The 20,913-nt window shown below is 39.6% G+C and overlaps 1 long non-coding RNA gene across 1 annotated transcript; it reads left to right on the forward strand.

Moving 5' to 3' along the window:
• Positions 1 to 2,245: 2,245 nt before the first annotated feature.
• Positions 2,246 to 20,479, forward strand: LOC113911944. Its single transcript, XR_003516641.2, has 3 exons — positions 2,246 to 2,298; positions 4,702 to 4,874; positions 20,223 to 20,479. It is a non-coding gene; the product is annotated as an uncharacterized LOC113911944 (long non-coding RNA).
• Positions 20,480 to 20,913: the final 434 nt, after the last annotated feature.

Here is a 20,913-nt window from a genome sequence, read left to right on the forward strand (position 1 = left end):
AATTCCTGAAGTTGCTTTAGATAGAGGCCAAAGGTTTGTTTGTTTCTTGCCCTTGTGTTTAAAAGAAAAAATATTTTCCATAGACAATGACCAACAAAGTTTCAAGTAAACAAATTAATTCCCCAGAGGTTTTTACGATGTGCGCATTGTTTTAGATGTGGGGAAAATATTCCGGTTCTTGAAATCATGCTGAAAATAAAGAACGATTCTAGTAGTGAAAGATTTGCAAATAACTAAATGAACAAAGTAGATGCCTCTAAGGTTGGACTGCAAAATATGTTAGAAATGTGTACATTCAGGAAAAGTACATAGAACTCATGCAAGAATATGCGGATTCAAAAACAGCCAAATAGCGGTAGCAAGTTAACTCCTGGCAGAGTTACAGCTGGGCCGGCTAACTCCCGTATGAAATGTGTGTGCATTGTCAACACCCCCACTCGCAACACATTTTTGTCTTGGGTGCTAGTCTTACTTCCTTCTGACATAGTCTCACAAGGGAAAAATGAAGAGCAAAGGGATCTCAGGGTAGAGAGAACTGAAGGGATGGGCAAAGGAAGAATCGGGGCTGATGGAATGAAGCACCTGCTCTAGTGACCCACTAACTTTCCATCCATCTCAGTTAGGAGTTGGCCTCAGAACACGACAGGCACTGTTTCAAAAAAAAAAAAAAAAAATCATAGCCCATTTTCTAAGAAATATGGAGTAGGTTAGGTAACTCATGGTACATTTTTGACTTTAAAAAACTCAGGTGGTAAACTTGAATTGTTCAAAAAATAGTGAACTAAGGAATACAGCCTATTTGTGTCCATTTTGGAAGGCCGCTCTGCTCACCACTATACCAAGGCTGTACGTACTAGTGTCTGGAATAAATTGGATTATTTTTCTCTTTGCCTTATTCACACTGAAAAAAAATTTTTAAATTAAAACACATAGTGCTAAAGATCTGATTTTTGAAACTTGATGATGTGGAGGTTTGGAGGTGGTGCTAGCGTCTAGAATAGTAAAACCCAGAGTGAACTAAATATAACTTCATGCCTTGCCTTATTAAAAATCTCTTCTCTTACAGGCCATCTTTCAGCAGGATTTCAGTAGAAGTAAGCCATAGACAATCTGGGCTCTGAGCCAAATAGGAAACAGGATAATCAGAGAGAAACCTCAAAGATCGATATTTAATTAAGGAGAATAAAAGTATTGCAGTCGGGAAACATTTTTCATATCAATTTGGTCTGATTGTTCCAGACTTATCTCGAAACAATAAAGGTTCAAGATGAGCATATTCTACTCAAATTTATGGGAAACTCAAATGACATCAAGCGGTGATGAAGAGTAGTTGAAACTTACTGATTAGTGTCACTAATTGGATTTAGGTATTACCATTTCCTTGAATTGTCCTCTAGAATGTCTGTCTTATTTCAAATTATTTTGTTAGTGTTTTTATTATAGTGAACAGCTTTCTAATGTGTATCTGAGGTCATCACACGTGGGAGAAACCCAGCTATTTATTAGAAGGCAGCTTACGCAGTACCATTGCCCTCACGTTCCAACCACATTTTAGGCTACTGACACGAGGCACTTATGTAAGCAGTACTGGCCTCACAAACACACCTAAAAGCAACACCACAGGCAACATGTTGGGATCCCACAAAGGAGAAGAGTGAAAGCTGTCTGCAGACCATTCTTGTGTTAATTTCCTCCTGGTGCTGTAACAAATCACCACAGAGGAGGGAGTAGAACTGTGCTCTTTGTGTGGGCTCTAGAGAAGAGTGCAGATCCTTGCTTTTATCAGCTTCTAGAAGCTGCCTGTCTTCCCTGGCTTGTGGTCCCTTCCTCCCTCTTCAAAGCCAGCAACAAAGTCTCTGTTGTGTGCATCCTGCTCTCCCTCTTGCAGGACTCCGGTGACTCCCTTACACCAGGATAATCCAGGACGCTCTCCCATCTCAAAATCCTTACTTTAATCACATCTGCAAAGCTTCTTTGCCCCATAAAGAAACATATTCACAGGTTCTGGAGATTAGGACATGGGTATCTTTGGGGGGGGGGTGGGGGCACGGGATGAGCAGCATTATTCAACATACAGCAATGGTCAAAATGCCAATAGGATATAAAGAAGCTTGGTTATAATGCTCACTCACAATGAACTGTTATAAGAGGAAAATGATTAGCCCAGGGTACTTTAATTCAGCCTTGATTAAGTTAAAGGAAAAAAAGCTACTGTAGATAATGATTCTGAAAGTGAAACCTGAGACGAATAATGAAACAGTACTGAAACAAATTAACTCCAAGAAACTCAAACACCAGGTCAGTCATTACTATATGTTTATAGAAATAAGGAAGAAAGATTAAGAATATTTAGCCCTTATTTGCCATAAAAAGTAAGTTAAATCAACATTCAATCTGTTCCTTATCATCCTAAAGTATCTTAGTTTGTTTACTAAAAGAAGGGAACTTCCCCTAATATTTCAGTTTATTTTTTTATATTTATATTTAATATTGTTTTATTAAATATGCTCTAAGCACTGTTGACCTTAGAACTATTTTGTTTTATGGAAAGCAGTGTTTGTGAAAATATGTGTTTTGGGGAATTGTGTTTGTTCACTTGAAGTTGTAAACAATGTTTGTTTCAGGAGGTTGAAATGACTCACCAGCCCTCATGATTACTGTAACTTAACTGATCCTGTTAGAAGCAACTCAGCCAATAGAAAAATTAAAGTTTAGTCATTTAAATGAGGAGAGTGTCCCATAGCCTTCTTATTGGTAAAATTTGGTTTTGCAAGTAAATACTTTGTTGATTTTAAAAAGAGTTGTCTTCAAAACATAACATAAAATTCTTTATTCCTCAGTAGCACAGTATTTTTGTGAGTCTTCTGACCTATCAACAACTTCAATAGTGTGCAAGTGAATCTTAAATATGGATATCCAGTTGTCCCAGCATCTCCCTTCCTTTTTTAGATATTTGAAATTTTTCATAATTCAAAGTGAGAAAAAATTAAGTTATTCTTACAACTATCCTAAAATATACACTTAAAATTTTATTTTAGACTCTACTGGGAAGTATTGCCAAATGTAATTTTGAAATTTCTGGTATAATGCAAGTGCATTTCAAATCCACACAAACTTCTAAAATGTCAAGTACTTCAAAATCATGTTGAAGCTTTTATTTACCACATGGATTTTAGAGCAGTGGCATTTCAGCTCACCTAAACCTACTAGGGAACACCCTCAGCCAAAAAAAACAAATTCAGGGAAGCTCCAAAACATAGGTTAGCTCAAAAGTCAGAGTGACATTTTAAGTTTTGATAATCTGAGAAGTATGAATGCTTCAAAATCTTAAAAAAAACAAAAACCAATCATTTGAAAATGGATCATTCACATTTATTATACTTTCATGCAGCACTAAGAAAGTTTGAATGATACATTTTTTGTTGTGGTAAAAAGCTCGTAACATAAAATGTACCTTCTTCACTGTTTGGTAATGTACAGTTAAGTAGTATTAAAATATATTTACGTTGTTGTGCAGCCGATCATCAGAACTCTTACATCTTGCAAAATTGAGATGCTGTATCCAATAGACAACAACTCCCCATTTCTCCCTTGCCCCAGCCCCTGGCAATCACCCTTCTATTTTCTATTTCTATGAATTTGACCACTGTAGATCCGTCAGAGTAGTGGGATCATATGGTGTTTGTCTTTTTGTGACTGGCTTATTTCACTGAACATCATGTCATAGAAGTTCATCCACATTGTAGCATGAGTCAAAACTTCCTTCCTTTTTAAGGCGGAACAGTACCCCACTGTATATGTGTTCCACATTTTGTTTATCCCTTCATTCACTGACGGACATTTGGGTTGCTGCGCCTGGCCATCGTGAATAATGTTGCCATGAGCGTGGCTGTGCAAGTATCTCCTCCAGACCCAGCTTTCAATTCTTTCGGATCCATATCCAGAAGTGTGATTCCATCTTCAATTTTTTTGAGGAACTGCCATTCTGCTGTGCATAGCGGCGGCATCATTTTGCATTTCCACCAGCAGCGCACAAGGGTTCTAATTTCTCTGCATCCTTGTCAACACATGCTATTTTTTGTTTTCTTTGTTGTGGTTGTTTTTATAGTAGCCATCCTAACAGGTGTGAGGGTTCATACCATTATGGTTTTGATTTGCATCTTCCTAATGATTAATGATGTTGAGCATCTTTACATATGTGTCTGGGCCAAATGACATATATATATTAAGATTTTATTTATTTATTTGAGAGAGAGCGAGAGAGAGCACAAGCAGGGGAGGGGCAGAGGGAGAGGGAGAAACAGACTCCCCACTGAGCAGGGAGCCCGATGCGGGGCTCAATCCCAGGACCCCGGGATCACGACCTGAGCAGAAGGTAGATGCTTAACCCACTGAGCCACCAGGTGCCCCCCAACAATATATTTTTAATTTAATCTTTTGTTTTAGTCAGTGTCTGCCACTAAAAAAAATTAACCATTAATTTTCCAAATATTTCAAAGCTAAGTGTAGAGAAATTAGGCTTCCAAATGATACTCACTTTGTAAGTTTGTAATATCTGTACTACTGAAGGTAGTAAAACTTAAAACTGAACTAAGGCTTTCGGGATACTGTGTGTACAAAAAGATATATTCAGGCTTACCATTTGAAGCTGTAGCTGGTGAGAGCCCCCGCTGCATCTCCGTGCTTCTCGGTCCCAAACAGCCACACCTGGAACTACTTGACTTGCTTCTACCTGGAATATAATACCTACGGCTCCTGCCTGAGCTGCTTGTCCATGATGGGCGTCCATGATCACCCTCGGTAGCTCTCCCCTGCGGTAGACGTCCAGGTGGCAGAACACCTCTTGGACATCATCAAGGTATCAGAGAGGAGCGGTGAGTACCGATGTCATTCATTTTGTTTATTGTTTTGGGAGACCATGGCATGCACTTAAACTCTCCTCCCTTAAGGAGACCCTAAGGCAACTGACCAGGGCTGGAAGCCACCAGACTGGGGCCTCCAGTGGCCCCAGAGCCTCCCTGGTCACCAAAGAGCTGCAGATGCCTTGTTGCATTAGCTAACAGAACCTTCTTCTTTCCGTCAGTGTGATTATTACTTTGCTCTTCAATATGTGTTTATATTGGAGCGCCTAGCCAGCTCAGTTGGTAGAAGATGCAACTCTTGGTCTCAGGGTCTTGAGTTCGAGCCCCATGTTGGGCGTGGAGCCTACTCAAAAAAAATTTTGTTTGTATTATCAACGTTATTGTTCTTCTGCAAGCTGGTAAAACTTTTGAGATCCAAACTGCTCTAGACTTTTGAGTATTCAGAATACATCCAGCATCTTCTTGGCTTTGATCTCATTAGAGAATGCATTAGCTGACAGCTTTGTCTAAAGGCTAATAAAGACAAACACAAAGAAGGCAAGTCATGATAGTATTCTGAATTTGCCATGGGTTGTTGTGTGTCAGTGGGCCCAAATCTGTAAAATGTGACTTGCTAGTTCCTTCTAAATCATTTGAATACCCTGAGTGGTACATAAATAATTGAATAGTGACTTTTAATGAAGGCTCTGTAGTGAAAGCTGCTTTATGCAAAATTAAATGCTTTTTAATAGCTAATTTAGAAATCACTTTTAAACACTGTAGGTACCATACCAGGAAACTCAGCAAATTACTAATTTGATTTGGCAAAGTGTTCTCAGATGACATTTAGGATTCAATTTCTTTTTGTAGATGAGTGTTGCCTTTCATTCACAAAGCTCAGAATTTTCTTTCAATTGCCTATACTTCTCACAAAAGAGAAGATATCAAGGGAGAAAACATAGACCACATCATATATTAAATAATATTTTATGGTAATGTGAAAAAATAATATAGCCTATGATCACCTGGGAACTAAATGATGTTTCATTACCTTATCTAAGTGTTATAGATACTAAAGGTAACTAGGTGTTAGGGATTGAACTGTGCTCCCTATTCAAATGCTGGTGTCCTAATCCCTAATACCTTAGAATGTGACCTTCTCCAGAAATAGGATCACTGCAGATGTAATTAGTTAAGATGAGGTCATTCTGGAGCAGGGTAGCCTCCTAGTCCAATGACTGGTGTCCTTACGGCATGGGGGAAATTTGGACACAGACACAGGGAGAACAAGATCTAGCAGAAGCCAAAGAATGCCAGAGGTTGCCCACAAACTACCAGCAGCTGAGAGAGAGGCATGGAATAGGTTATCCTGCACAGCGCTGAGCAGGAACCAGCCCTATGACATTGATTTCAGACTCTCAGCCTCTACACCTGGAAGACAATAAATTTCTACTGTTGAAGCTGCCCAGTTTGTGGCACTTTGTCATGGCAGCCCTAGCCAAATATTATAGACTGAATGCTTGTGTCCCTCAAAATTCATACTGTTGAAGTCCTAACTCCCAAGAAGTGGGGTCTTTGGGAGGTAATTAGGTTTAGATGAGATCATGAGGGTGGGGCCCCTATAATTGGATTAGTGTTCTTAGAAACCGAGACATCAGAGAGCTGGCAGTCTCTCTCTCTCTGCCCTGTGAAGACACAGTGACAAGGTGGCCATTTGCAAGCCGAGAAGAGAGCTCTCAGTAGAACCCAAACATGCTAGCACCCCAACTGTGGACTTCCTCAGATCTGTGAGAAATGTCCGTTACGTTAGCCACCCAGTCTGTGGGAGTTTGTCATAGCACCCTGAGGTGAATAAGACACCAACTAATACTATTAGGGAATCCACACGGAACTCTGAGGATGAAGCACCAGCAGCTCTGTTGGCTCTCTGGAACCAAGTTTACCTAAAAAAATCTTTTAAGGTATTGGATAGAATTATTATGAAATGTCAACTTTTCAAGCATCCTAAAATTGGTCAGAAATTGCTTTTAGAAACAGATGAATATGACAAATACTATGAAATACGCAGTACCGTACCATTTTCCAAAATTCTTCAATATTGGAAATGTTGTCACCCAGAGCTAATTTAAACATTTGCTAAATTAAAACCTATAGTAATCAAATAAGGTTTCTATAAATGTGACTAGGCAAATAGAATTTTCATTTCGGTAATTATACTTAATTTCCTAAGGCCGAATAATGATGTTCTCTTTTAATATCAAAGCAGCTATTATTAATCTGACTTTATAGCTGATGAACCAGCTTAGGAACGCTAAGTTATCCAAATTTTTACAGAAAACAAGTCATGGAAATCTGACTTTATTTTCTTTGACTTGACTTTGCTTTCCCACAAATGCTCCCCCAAGCCTCCCTTTATTATAGTCACTATTACAAAAGTTTATTAACTTCTCACAGGGTCACAGTTGAATGAGATGAAAGTTATTTCATAGTACAATATCTCATATACAAAGTTATGCAAATTACTTAGCCTGTTACAAACTTGTAGTCACAATTAGATGAGAAAAGGCATATAATATGCCTAGCACATTGTCAGGCACAGAGTAAGCACTGACTACGTATTAGTTAATAATAGCAACAAGATTCTTTGAATAATGGATAAAGAGATTTATGTTATAATAATGGGTCATTATTATGTACACTGATAATAGTTAACAAAAGAATGGTTAAAAAAGGGGGGAAATAAATCTTTGGCCTATGCTAAATAAATTTCAAAATATATAATGTTTTCTTTTTCTTTATACCTGCACACCTTTGTACTTTTACCTGCGTATCAGTAGGGATAACCAAGAAAGTTGAGCAGAGAGACCCAGATTGCTCACGGAGGCCTGGACGGCTGTTGGACTTGGTGTCTACAGGTGTTTCACGATGTGTCTCATTCTCCACAGTTCCCCTGAGATTAGAAAATAGGTTTCCAAGCTGTGGATGACTATTGGTTGACTGCCCCAAGATTGCTTCCTGTGCATTATTTGCTGTCTGGAGGTGCTCAATATATTGAAATGTGCAGCTCCTCATGCAGATGACTGAGCTCATGATATCAGATGCCTGGAAGGATGAAGGCTATGCATTCTTCTGCTGGGTTATGATTTTAGAAGTCCCAGAAGTTTCCTTGGTGAGTTCTAGAGCCTAGTTAACTGTGCCATTGCCAAGTGGCTTAAGCTGGATTGGTTAGAAATTATGCCTCTGCTATCTTCCTACATAATTCTAGGTACTACATGCTTACCCCCCTTTTTTTTTTACACTTACTGTTTGCCATAAAAAAACTACATTGTTTTTTCATGGGTAATTAGATTATTAGGTGATTACCAAAAAAAAGACTAGATTCCTCTTTGATTGTTTTAATATCTTTGGGCCAGAATAAAAGTGGCAGAAGCATTTTATATTTCTGTGAGTAGCCTGTGAAACAGAAATGACTCAACTATCCTTACTGAATAGAAACTCTAGTTAAATAGCTAATATAATACTGGGGGAACTTTAGAAATGTCCATGGGGTAGAAGGTAAGGATGATTCTAGATTGTATAGCTCCTCAAGAAGAGACGGGTTGGTGTTGCTGGACCAGGAGATGGAATCACTGAAGGATGTTAGTGATTGGAAATCTCCTGCTCCCTGGTGTCAGCGGGTGACTCCAGTGGTATTCTTAACTGTCCTACCTCCCCTCCAGCTCATGTTCTATGAGCTACATCACATCTTGCGTGACAGATCTCTGCTTTAGAATAACACTCAACAGTAATCCACCAAGACCTTCTGGGCAAACAAGCACATGCTTTTATAAAGGAAGATAATCTATCAAAAACAGACTAGGTAAAAGCACACAGATTACTAGGAAACCTCAGTGCTACACCTACCCAGTTGGATCATGTCTAAAGTTTCTTACAATCTTGATGTCCTCATCCTCAGCTCTTCCCTGTTAGAGCCAAACTGGGAATCATGAGGATTTATCAATCTTCCGGTCAAGAGAATCCCATGGATGCTGATACCATGTAAAGAGGAAGCTCCACTTTTAATCATTTGTTTAACAAACATCTAGTGTTCGACGACTAGGAGACCCATACTGTGATCCATGGTGGGCCCTCAGCACTAGGGAGACAGACCTAGTCTGTGACTTCGTGGAACTCAAGTTTTACTGGGAAAGAAAAATATGTAAATACAAAAATGAATACTTAATTGCAATGATTGGAAATGGTTTGACAGAAGAATACAAGTTGTTAGAACATTTATTAGATGGACCTAATTTAGTATGAAGGTAACATTTAGCTTGGGAAACAAAGGGTGCACGGAATTTAGTCAGGTCAGCATGACAGGGAGGTGGTGCAGGGAACAGGTACGTGGGGTTGGGGAAGAAAAGATGGGAGGATGGATGGTTCTAGGCAGAATGAACAATGATCCCGCGTGAAGGCCACACAGGAGACCAGATTCGATGTGGCCTAGAAACAGAAAAAGAAAAACGGTCAGTGAAGACACAGAAGCAGGGGGAGTTAGCGGAGGAGGTTGAGAAATGAGCCTGTAAAAGTGGACTGGGCCAAATTAAACAATTTGGGTTTTATTCTTAGAGCAAAAGAGATATCTTTTTTTTCCAGCTTTATTGAGATATAATTGACACAGAACATTGTGTAGGTTTAAAGTGTGTAACATATTGACATGATACATTTATATATTGCAAAACGATTACCCCCAGAGCATTAGTGAACACCTCCATCCTATCACATAATTACCATTCTGTTTTCGTGGTGGGAACATTTCAGGTCTACTCTCGTAGCAACCTTTAAGTATATAATACAGTATTATTGGCTATAACCACCATGCTGCACAAGGATCCTCAGAACTTAATGTTATAACTGCAAGTTTGTACCCTTTGACCAATACTTCCCCATTTCCTCCATTCTGACCCTGGTAACCATCAAGTCTAAGAGAGATCTTGAAAGCTCTTGAGCAAGAGTGAGTTCTAACCAAATGTATGTGGAGGATGAATTGTAGGAAAAGAAGAGCAGAAGAAAAGAAGCTGGTCCAAAGACCATCCTAGCAACCCAGGTGCATACAAGGGGGCACTGAAGCACTGTGAAGACAAAAGGGACCTGGGGAAGGAGAAAAATTTCCCAAAAGTAAAATCAGCAGGACTTGATGATGGAATGTGGGGGTAGTGTGAGGTACGGCAAGATGTCAGGAGGTTTTTCGCATGAGTCAGTGGCGATGATGTTTGTTTGCAGTGATGAAGGTACCTTGGAGGAGACGGCAGACCCAAGAAGAATGAAGTTGAATTTTGGGGAGGTATAAAAATCAAGAGTTAGGGGCGCTGGGTGGCTCAGTCATTAAGCGTCTGCCTTCAGCTCGGGTCATGGTCCCAGGGTCCTGGAATCGAGCCCCACATCGGGCTCCCTGTTCTGCGGGAAGCCTGCTTCTCCCTCTCCCACTGCCCCTGCTTGTGTTCCTGCTCTAGCTATGTCTCTCTCTGTCAAATAAATAAAAATTAAAAAATAAAATCAAGAGTTAAGTTTGAAGTAAAACAACACATGTAGTTAAGTGTGTAAGTCAGAAGAGAACTGTGGTCATTTAGACAGTATTCAGTATGACAGGAGACTAGCTGATCACCTAGGGCAGAGGTACTCAATTCTGGATTTTCATTAAGATCACCTGGAGGGGTGTGTGTGTGTATGCATTTAATATGGATGTCCAAGACCCAGTCTGAAGCAATTGGCTCAAAATATATTGAAGCAAAACCAAGAAACCAGTATGTTCAAAAGCTTTGGGGTGCCTGGGTGGCTCAGTGGGTTAAGCATCTGCCTTCGGCTCAGGTCATGATCTCTCAGGGTCCTGGGATCGAGCCCGGTGTCAGCGTCAGGCTCCGTGCTCAGCGGGGAGTCTGCTTTTCTGGATGCCCCTTCCCCCACCCCCACTCGTGCATTCTCTCTCTCTCTCTCTCTCTCTCTCTCTCTCAAATAAATAAATAAAACCTTAAAAAAAAATGTGAAAGTTTCCTCAGGTGATTCTAGTAAGCCACTAAAATTAAGAATTATTGGCTAAGATGAGCAGAAAGCTAAAGTTAAGTTATTTTTCACCTTATGTTCAAATTTTTTCATTATCTTGTGAGTCTTCGTGCTAACATCCCCTAACTGATGATAACTTCGTTTCCTCATAGATGGTTTCTCTTGTCTCCATTATCCTCGTACCTGGGTTCTTGCTCTTCCCTAGTGCCTGGATTAAATCTGGGGTCTAACAAGAACAACCACATTTTACAATGGAAAAAATCAAAATCCGGGACATCATCCGTGGGACAATTTGAAGGTTTAAGGATCTTCGGAACAATGACTATTCAGAGGTCTCCTTAGAGAATGAATGCCTGTAGACGACATTACCAAACACAAGAATCACAGGGGAAAGAACAATGCTCTTGCCATGCTGTGTCACATCTCTTTTCAAAGGCAAACATCTCAGATGCTGGGCTATCTTTTACTCATTCTAAAGAAAAGGTGGACAGCCTCAGACCCTGCCAGTACTTACTTCACCCCATCACCTCTGCTCTTAAGTCACTGTCAGTGCAACCAAAAGAGTAATTTCCTGCCTGGTGAGCTGCTGTGGCTTGAAAATTTAAGTATAAATAACAAGTGTCAGAAAGTCTTTAATCAGCGAATTAGCATTTCAAAAGATCAAAGATTATAGACCTTGAAGTCTCTCTCTGCTCTATAGAGCTGTCACCAGGCTAATAGTTCAGATACTCCTGTCTCCTTCCTTCCTGTCTCTTCGTAGCTGTCCTGTGGCTCAGAGTGTGGCACCCCTCTCCAACCCTGCCCCGCCAGTTTAAGGAATGTGCTGCTCGTTCCTTTTCCCTTTGTGGTTTTTCTATGAATGTCTTTTTCTATTTTCTGTTCTTGTCCAGTTGTCTTTTCTCCTGTACCTTTCATGACACAAATGTTTATTGCGTATCTACTCTGTTTTAGGCTCTGTGCCAAATTCTGGATATTTAACAAAAAATAAAACAAATATGAGCCTCGCCCATGTATGTATATATCATGTTTGCATTTTCCCTTTCCTTCAGTCTGTCTATTTTTCTTCCTACTTTGCTAAAAAGAAAACCACAGGCTCAAAATGGCATCACTTAGGTTAAGGCCGCAAGTCAGTAAACCAAGACTTAATACCTAACTTCACTGCAGTTTCAACCCCCCAGAAATGTAACCTTTAACTAGCCAACATGGGAATTTCCTGGTCAGCACTAGGAAACGTACTGATAGTTCCCTTCTGTTTCCCTTAGGAGGGTGACCTTGCCTACAACAATGGAATCTTTGCTAATAATTTCCTTTTTTTTACGCCCTCTCTACTTTCAGAAACCTTTCTTTTTCTGTAGTCCTGGAAGCTTCCCTCTACTTTCTAAAAAGGATGCTGCCTGATTCATGAATCAATTAATAAAACCAATTAGATCTTTAAAATTCAGTCAAACTTTTGTTATTTAACTTCTTATGTCTACATTAACTGACTATAATGTGGCATTAAGTTCTTTAGAAATGCAATTTATGTGTATTGAATCTAATCTCCTCCCTTTCACTGTGCCATGTTTTAATGCTTTTTTTCCTTCAAAAATTAAAACAGTCACTGAAGCTAACTGAGCAGAGTCTGGGATATTGTCTGGTATTCAAGCACATTAATAATTCTCAGTAAAATATGTTAAAATTATTCACATCAAGTGGAATAAATAAAAGACTACACTTAGTCTCATGTCATTTTAGGTTGTTTTGCTACAGAAAGAATCTCTGCACCAGACTTATGACAACTTTATAATTTTCAGAGCTTTTCAAATTTTAGAATAAGAATAAAGGGCTTTGGATTTGCCCAGCACATGCCTGCCCATAGTAGACATTCCTAGAAATATGTGTTGAATGAAATTTCATCTACTTTATTTTCTTGGACACTAAAATAAAATATGTACATCACATAAAGTTAAATATAGTTAAAAATAAGAGGCTTGATTCTCTCTGTTGAAAATAAGAGATTTTCCTCCCTTTCTTTTTCCAGAAAAGTTGTAATTGGAAGTACTTCTCCTCTCTTTGAAAAGCATAGAAATTCTTTTGAAGACTAGATTGGCACTTGGTCAGCGGTATGAAAGAGAATGTGTTTTTCAAGGACCTGGGAGTCATCTCCTTGAAATGTGAACATCAAGGGAGATAGGACCCCTCTCTCTCAGTTTCCATGGGATGATGGTAGCCTAACGTAGGTGGGCACCTTGCTCCAAGTTGCAGAACTACTTTCTGTCATAAAGATAGATGTTTTTCTTCTCGATAAAGCCAATTAGCTAACATAGATGGTCACCCCATTACCAGGTAAAGTTAGGATGAACTATGTGTGACAGATGGTGTGGTCACATCTTCTTAGTTGAGGACTAGGTATTATTTTTCTTGCAAATATGTATATGGTGGGTTGTGTCTGCTTAGCTCCATAAAGGCATGTGAGTCCTTTCTGTTCTTGCGGTCACTTAGAGAGTTGCCTACGATGTGTTTCGCATCCTGGTTTAATGTTTATTCAGTAACAACAACAACAACAACAACAAAGATGTTTCTCTACTACCTTTGTGGAGAGGATTTCTGGGTTGAAAGAGGATTTTGTTTTAATTCTATTTCCCCAACAATTTATACCATGATATAGTAGCCACATTTTAAAGATAATGTTCAGGGGCACCTGGGTGGCTCAGTTGGTTAAGCTTCTGACTCTTGATACCAACTCTGGTCTTGATCTCAGGGTTTGAGTTCAAGCCCTGTATTGGGCTACAATGCTGGGTGTGGGGCCTACTTAAAAAATAAAGAGAATGTTCAGCCAATTTTAACTCCTTCTTACCAACATTTTTGCTTGCTAATGATAAATTTCAGTTAATGGTAAAGTAACTCCTTGCATATAAAATAAGGGCAGTTGATAGGTGCCACTTGTAAAATTAATATGTGTACCTCTTAAATATTGCTGCGTAAGTCAGAGACTGCTGCGATGGAGTGGGTAAGGGATGATATTTGAGTAAAATGAAAGAAAAGATAAGGAAATTTTCTGAAGTCAGTAACAAAAGGTAAAGAGAGAAAAGGAAAGGATCAGGGCTGAGCTTGTCTGAGAGGTTATTTAATGAGTGTGATAGTTAATTTTATGTGTCAACTTGACTGGACTAAGGGAGGCCTAGAGGGCTGGCAAAACCGTATTTCCTGGTGTGTCCCCAAGTGTGTTTCCAGAGATTAGCATTTGAATTGGCAGACAGAGTAAAGATCTACCTCACCAAGGTGGGTGGGGGTCATCCAATTGTTTGAATGCCTGAATAGATCCGAAAGGCAGAGGAAGGTCAAATTCACTCCTTTTGCTGGAGGTCGGACATCCAACTTCTGTGGAACCTTGCACATCAGCACTTTTAGTTCTCCAGTTTTCAGACTAGGACCTAGATTTAAACCACTGGCCCCTCTCTGATTTTGGGGTCTTTGGACTCAGACATGCCATTGGTTCCCTTGGTTCTCAGGCTTGAGACTCAAACTGAATTATACAAAGGCTCTTACTGCTTTTCCAGCATCAGACAGCAAATAATGGGACTTTTTGGTCTCCATAATTGTATAAGCCAATTCCTATAAATAAATCTCCTTCTCTCTCCCTCTGTATGCTATTGGTTCTGGTTTTTTTTTTTTTTTCCTGGACAACCCTGACAAATACAACGGGCCTCATTACAATGTTCGTGTAGAGTTACGAATTTTAATTCAATTAAGATCACAAACACATGTGTTCTCATGTAAACTTAGTTTTATCCAGGCCTTTGAATGAAGTTTAATTGGTCACCTCACTGCATATATTTGAACTTACTGTAAATATTGTAGACGTGCAGGTATTTTCTGAATTTAAAATTCAGAAATATCTTTGGTTGTCCAGAGAATACTTGACTCAATGGCCTTATGAAGACTTATGCAAGCTCCTGTGTCTGCAAGTTCAGAGGAAGGACAGGGCTTCAGGATTGACTAAATCCAGTGACTCAGGCTCCATTTCTTTTTTATTCTATTGGTTGTGATTTCTTTATGTTACCATCATCCTCAGGCTTATCACAGCATGTTCCATGCTTTACATCTGCCTACTATGAAAGGAAACTTTTGCCCAACTATTTCAAGCAAGACTACTGAGATTCTCCTTAATTGGACCATTTTTTTTTTCACATGTCTACATCTGAATCAGAGCTGCTGGCCGAGGGAAAACTATTAAACCACTGAAGACTCATCCTTATAGACAGAATGAGATTACCTTCCTCTGTGTTACATGTGCTGCTTGGGAAATTAATGTATACTTTTATCAAGGGAGAAGGTAGTTGGAGTAAATGGATAGTGGGGAGGTACCCAACCCGTAATGTATAGTATAGGCCAACACATGTCTGTTACATAAAATTGTACAATGTACAATCTACCAAGGAACCCAGGAATTTGCCATACTAGATTCTATAAGGTTGTTTTAAAAAAGATTTTATTTATTTTTGAGAGAGAGGGAGAGCATGAGCGGGAGAGGTGGGAGAGGGAAACTCAGACTCCCTGCTCAGCAGGGAGCCTGATGCGGGACTTGATCCCAGGATCCTGGGATCATGACCTGAGCTGAAGGCAGACGTTCAACTGACCCAGAGCCACCCAGGTGCCCATGTTGTACTAGATTCTAGAGAAGACTCAGGTTATGCCTTCTTTGTGTATCTTCTCATACCAGTATTATCATAGTTGCAATGAGTCATTACCATGTGATATGCCATGGGTGACAGGAACAGTGCTGACTATATTTGGTTTTCTGCGCAACTTCATGGTCCCTTGCAGTAGTTACTTTAGAAAACGATCTATAAGAAGTTGCTGGGGCATTTAAGACGGGGGTAAGTTTGCCATGCTCCCTCTTCCTGTGCAATGAGAACCTTAGAAGCCTCCATGTTGGGATACTCACATCACTAGAGGATAGAGCCTCCATGAACCCAAATCGGGTTACAGTACAGAGCAGAAGCCTCTTCTGTCTCTGATGGGACAGCATGAGCAAGAAATAAACTTTGGTTTCATTAATCCATGAGATATCCAGGTTAATGTTACCACATTATAACCTAACCTATCCTGATTAGATATTATGTTATTATTACATCATACGTGGGATTATCTGAGTACTGTTATAACTTTCAAGTGTTTTTATCTCCTACTTATCATGCAATATTTATATTGGTGGATGTCGACTGCTGGTTTATTGAAACATTTTCTCTTTATGGTCCAATCTTTGTCTCTTTTAGAGCTATAAATTAATATATAAAACATCCTTTCCTTACTCAGCCTTGCCACTGGGTCTATAGTTTAACAACAGAAGTATATGTTACTTCTATGACTAAAATTAAGTTTTTTTTTAAAGACCATCTTTTTTTTTTTAAAGATTTTATTTATTTATTTGACAGAGAGAGACACAGCAAGAGAGGGAACACAAGCAGGGGGAGTGGGAGAGGGAGAAGCAGGCTTCCTGCCGAGCAGGGAGCCCTATGTGGGGCTTGATCCCAGGACCCTGGGATCATGACCTGAGCCGAAGGCAGACACTTAATGACTGAGCCACCCAGGTGCCCCTAAAATTCTTAAGTTTTTAAGTCTGAGTTTCATGCTTAGGATTCAGTAACTACTATAAGAGTCCACTTAAGAGCAATAAATGAGTTACACTGAAAATACTGCTTTGTTGCTCCTAAGTTGAGAATATATAACAAGGTTTTATAGTCACATACTGCTTTCATGTTTTTAGATTTTTTTCTATATGTTTTATCTCATTTTCTCTTCACTGTGATTTAATGAGGTATTACAAGAAGAGTATAATTGCAGGTTATAGATGAGTAAACTGAGGGTCAGGCTTAACCAAGGTCTAATCCGTGGCTAAAACAAGATTTATAGACTCCCAAATCAGTGGTATTTATATCGTGCCACATGTCAAAACCACTTCTCTAAATAAATATAATAGTCATATTTCCTATGATTTTCTAAAAAAAATGAGGCAATAATTAGGCTTACTTTTAGCAGCATAAACTTATTTACTGCATTTTGCCTTAAGCTAATTGGCTAGAACTGGAAGTTTACTTTATGCTTGCCAAGAAACACAAGAATGATTGAAAACTTTCTTATTTGTGCTATTTTGTAGGTAAACTCCAAATCTAAAACTATGTATGTATAGAAATTGGCATTGGAATGTTTTATTACACAAATGTTAATTATGAAAAGCATTTATTTTCCAACTGAAAGCATAAGTTTACAATGAACATAGTTTAGGACCTGGCAGGGTACTTAGCACCGTGTATTAGATATTGTGCATGGGGTGGGGAGACAAACCCACCCTTAGGCCCCATGAGTCACTAGACAGATTCAGAAAGGTTGTTATATGCATGGTTGTGGTTTATTACAGTGACAAGATACAGACTGAAATCAGCAAAGGAAAAAGGTGCATGAGGAGAGACCCAGGATTAATCAGGTACAAGTTTTCAGGAGTTCCCTCCCAGGGTTGTCTCACAGGGACACACTTAATTCTCCCAACAATGATGTGTGACTGCCAAGTGTTGCCAACCATGGAAGCTCACCTAAGTCTCCATGTCCAGGGTTTTTATTGGGGTTCAGTCATGTAGATGTTCAGTCAAGTGTGACTGACCACAGCTCAGACTCCAGTCCCTCCCCTGTCCCCATCGCCTGCCAGAACAAAACAGATATTTACTATAAAAACAACATAGTCCATGGCCTCAGACATACAAACACACTTAGGTAAGCTATTCTAAGGGCTCAGGACATCTCCGAGGAACTGGTCCAGGGCAGTCCTCAAGACTGGCTTTTCTTTGGAATGCAGGGCTTGAGTGACTCAGGCCTGCACAAAATAATGAACCCTTTTGTCCCTAGATATAGACTGGGACCTGGAATTAGAACAAAGCAACTCTGCTGTGTGCCCAATAACGAATCCCTAAAACCTCAACTTTGTGATCCTTAAAATGGAGTAAATAACATATTATAATGATCTCATTGGAGTATCATAAAAAACAAGTGAAGGAATAGATAAAAATAAGTTTTATAATTTATACTTTATTCAGGTGATTATGGAAAGTAGGGGCTAGAAATCTTGTAATAAACACGTGGCAGTGGCAGTGTTTTGTTCATTTGTTTATTCATTCAATATGCATGAACCGAATGCCTAGAATTTGCTGAGACTAGGAGAGAACAAAACGTTAAGCTTTCCTAATTTGCTTCTTTTTCTCACAAAATTTATGATATATTAATAAAGCATAGGGAGATAGGTGAAAAGACCTGGGAACGTTGTGATAAAGATGGCAATGGGGCTGGTAGATGTAGTTGCTTCGATGAATAATGTGACCAGGTTCGTGGTGTTCACCAATTATTCCAATTATTCGATTCATCTAGTCAAGGGACAGTGAGCAGAAGGTGCATGGATCCCTTCTGACTGGAGACTTTAACGGCAGGTGTATGTTCTCCAGGCTCTTGGGTCACTGCATGGAAGACAGCTGTTCTGACTTCGAATTTTGCATGTGTGAGCAGGCTAAAACCTGAAGTGAGGAGGCTAGTTTTAGAGGCTAGCACAGCAAGCTCCAGGAAAGCTATCCTGAATGGATGGAGAGCCTGGGGATGAAGGGTGGGGGTGGGGTGGAGAAGAATATAAATAAACCTTTTCGCAGGCTTTGGGAGGGATTCTAGCAATGTGTTCAAATAGTTCAATGTTTTTGTGAAATTTGAGAACATACGATATTTTAACCCTAATCAGCTGACTCTCTCTACGCCAACTTCCCTCTCTGTTAATCTGCTCCTTCTTGTTGAATGGTTTTGTAGAGGCTGTCAACATATTTGGATTTGAGTTAGGGAAAGCGGAGTTGGGGATATATTTAGTTTGGGTTTAGTGTGAATAGTTTTGTAGCCTGCAGCCACTTCCATATGTAGTTAGTTATTCCATATATATTTCATATATAGTTTAGCCAGTCCCGTGTAGGAATGGCTTCCAGGAAAATTCATATTGACACGGTGTCACCTCACTCCATGAAACATGAAGGTGCAGTGCCAGAAGTCATAGTGTGTTATAGATTTATCCTATAGAACCCAGCACAAAAAGAATATGAAAAAGAAAGTTTGTGATGTATATAGGGCCAGAAGTCCATAGAAAACTTTTTCAATCATCAGATATGTAAAACTGTAAATGGCAGATTTTGTCTCAGCCACACCTCATCAAAATGGAAGTTTTCTCCTATCTGAGAGAAATACATAAAACTCCTGATATTTCACTACACATGGATATCAATGCAAACTTATTGAGTGTTGTCAATTCAAGAGTATTTAAGATTATGAAATGCCTTGAAATGAAAGAAATTTGTTAGGGGGTAGCAGCTAGCATCAAAGATAGTCCCCAGTGCCTGGTGGGGGCTATGACCTTGTATAAGGGCTAAGTCTCCTCCCCTGAAATCGGGGCTGGCCACATCAGGGTTTTGACCAATCAAGTATGGTAGATCTGATAGAGGTGACTTCTGAAGCTACGTTCTAAGTAGTCTTGCAGCTTCTGCCTGGATCTCTTGGAAAATGTACTCCAGGAGCAGCAATACATTGTGTGAGAAGTCCAATTACCCTGAGATTGCCATGTGAGGAAGCTCATGCTAGTCATGTGAAGAGCCTGTATGCCCCATCTGCTTCCACCATCCCAGCTGAGGTTCCAGACATGTGGTGAGGAAGCCATCTAATATATCTGGCCAGTTTGAGCCTTCAGATCACTCTAACATTTGCCTCCAACTGATAGCAACAAGATGAGAAATCTCAAGTGAGAAGTGCCAAGCTGAGTATACAAAACACACAGAACCATGAGAGTTGATAACAAATTATTGTTTTAAGCTTCTCTGTTTTAGGGGTAGTTTGTTAGGTAGCTGAGAGATAACTGAAATAGAATCACTGTGGTAGGGCGCCTGGGTGGCTCAGTTGGTTAGGCGACTGCCTTCAGCTCAGGTCATGATCCTGGAGTCCCGGGATCGAGTCCCACATCGGGCTCCCTGCTCAGCAGGGAGTCTGCTTCTTCCTCTGACCCTCCCCCCTCTCATGTGCTCTCTCTCTCTCTCAAATAAATAAATAAAATCTTAAAAAAAAAAAAATCACTGTGGTATAATTAAAGACAGCCGCAAAATCTTTGCCACAATCCTATCAAGAGTTTGGGTCTATTTCCCTCTCCTCTTGAATTTGGCCTGGCCTATGACAGCTCTGCCCAGTAAGTCCAGTGGAGGTGATACTGTGCCAGTTCTGAGTCCCATCTTTAAGAGGAATGTTAGTGTTCGCCTTGCTCTTAGAGCACTGAGCCACTATGTGGTAAATTCACAGAGACCACATGGAGAGACCCTGAAATAACATGGAGAAAGGATGTCCCAGGTGAACCCCAGCCTGTAAGGATGGACCCTCCAGACCAGCCTGGCTGCTACCTGAATATCACCAAATGGCCCTGTCAGTACCATATGGAGCAGAAGAATTGGCCAGCCAAGCCCTGCTCAAATACTTGACCTATAAAATTGTGAGATATAATAAAATGTTTATTGTTTTAAGCTATTAAACTTGGGGGTAATGTGTTCTGTAGAAGTAGATAATGATGAGGGGTTTTCCCCAAATTTATATAGCATTACCAATGATGAATTGTGACTGTAAGTTGTAAAGCAGAAAATGCTCATCTAAGTTATTCATAATAAAAGAAATTTCAATCAACCATGCTAGAGGAAAGATTGAATTATGCTTCTATCCTTTTTGTGGAAAATACTACAAAATGGTTGTCATATAAAGAAGAGAGTAAGTAGACAAAATGTAGGAAAAATGTATTATAGAGTTGTATAAGGTGGTTAATAAAACAATGTGATTTTTTTGGCATTTTGTGAGGTTTGTAGTACATCATTTATTTTAGAAATTTAGAATTTGTTTTCTTTTTCCATTTTATTTATTTATTTATTTAATTAATTTTTTTTAAAGATTGTATTTATTTATTTGAGAGAGAGAGAATGAGAGAGAGCACGAGAGGGAAGAGGGT

Source organism: Zalophus californianus, chromosome 12 (assembly GCF_009762305.2).
Source record: "Zalophus californianus isolate mZalCal1 chromosome 12, mZalCal1.pri.v2, whole genome shotgun sequence".
In the NCBI taxonomy this organism is placed as follows: domain Eukaryota; kingdom Metazoa; phylum Chordata; class Mammalia; order Carnivora; family Otariidae; genus Zalophus; species Zalophus californianus.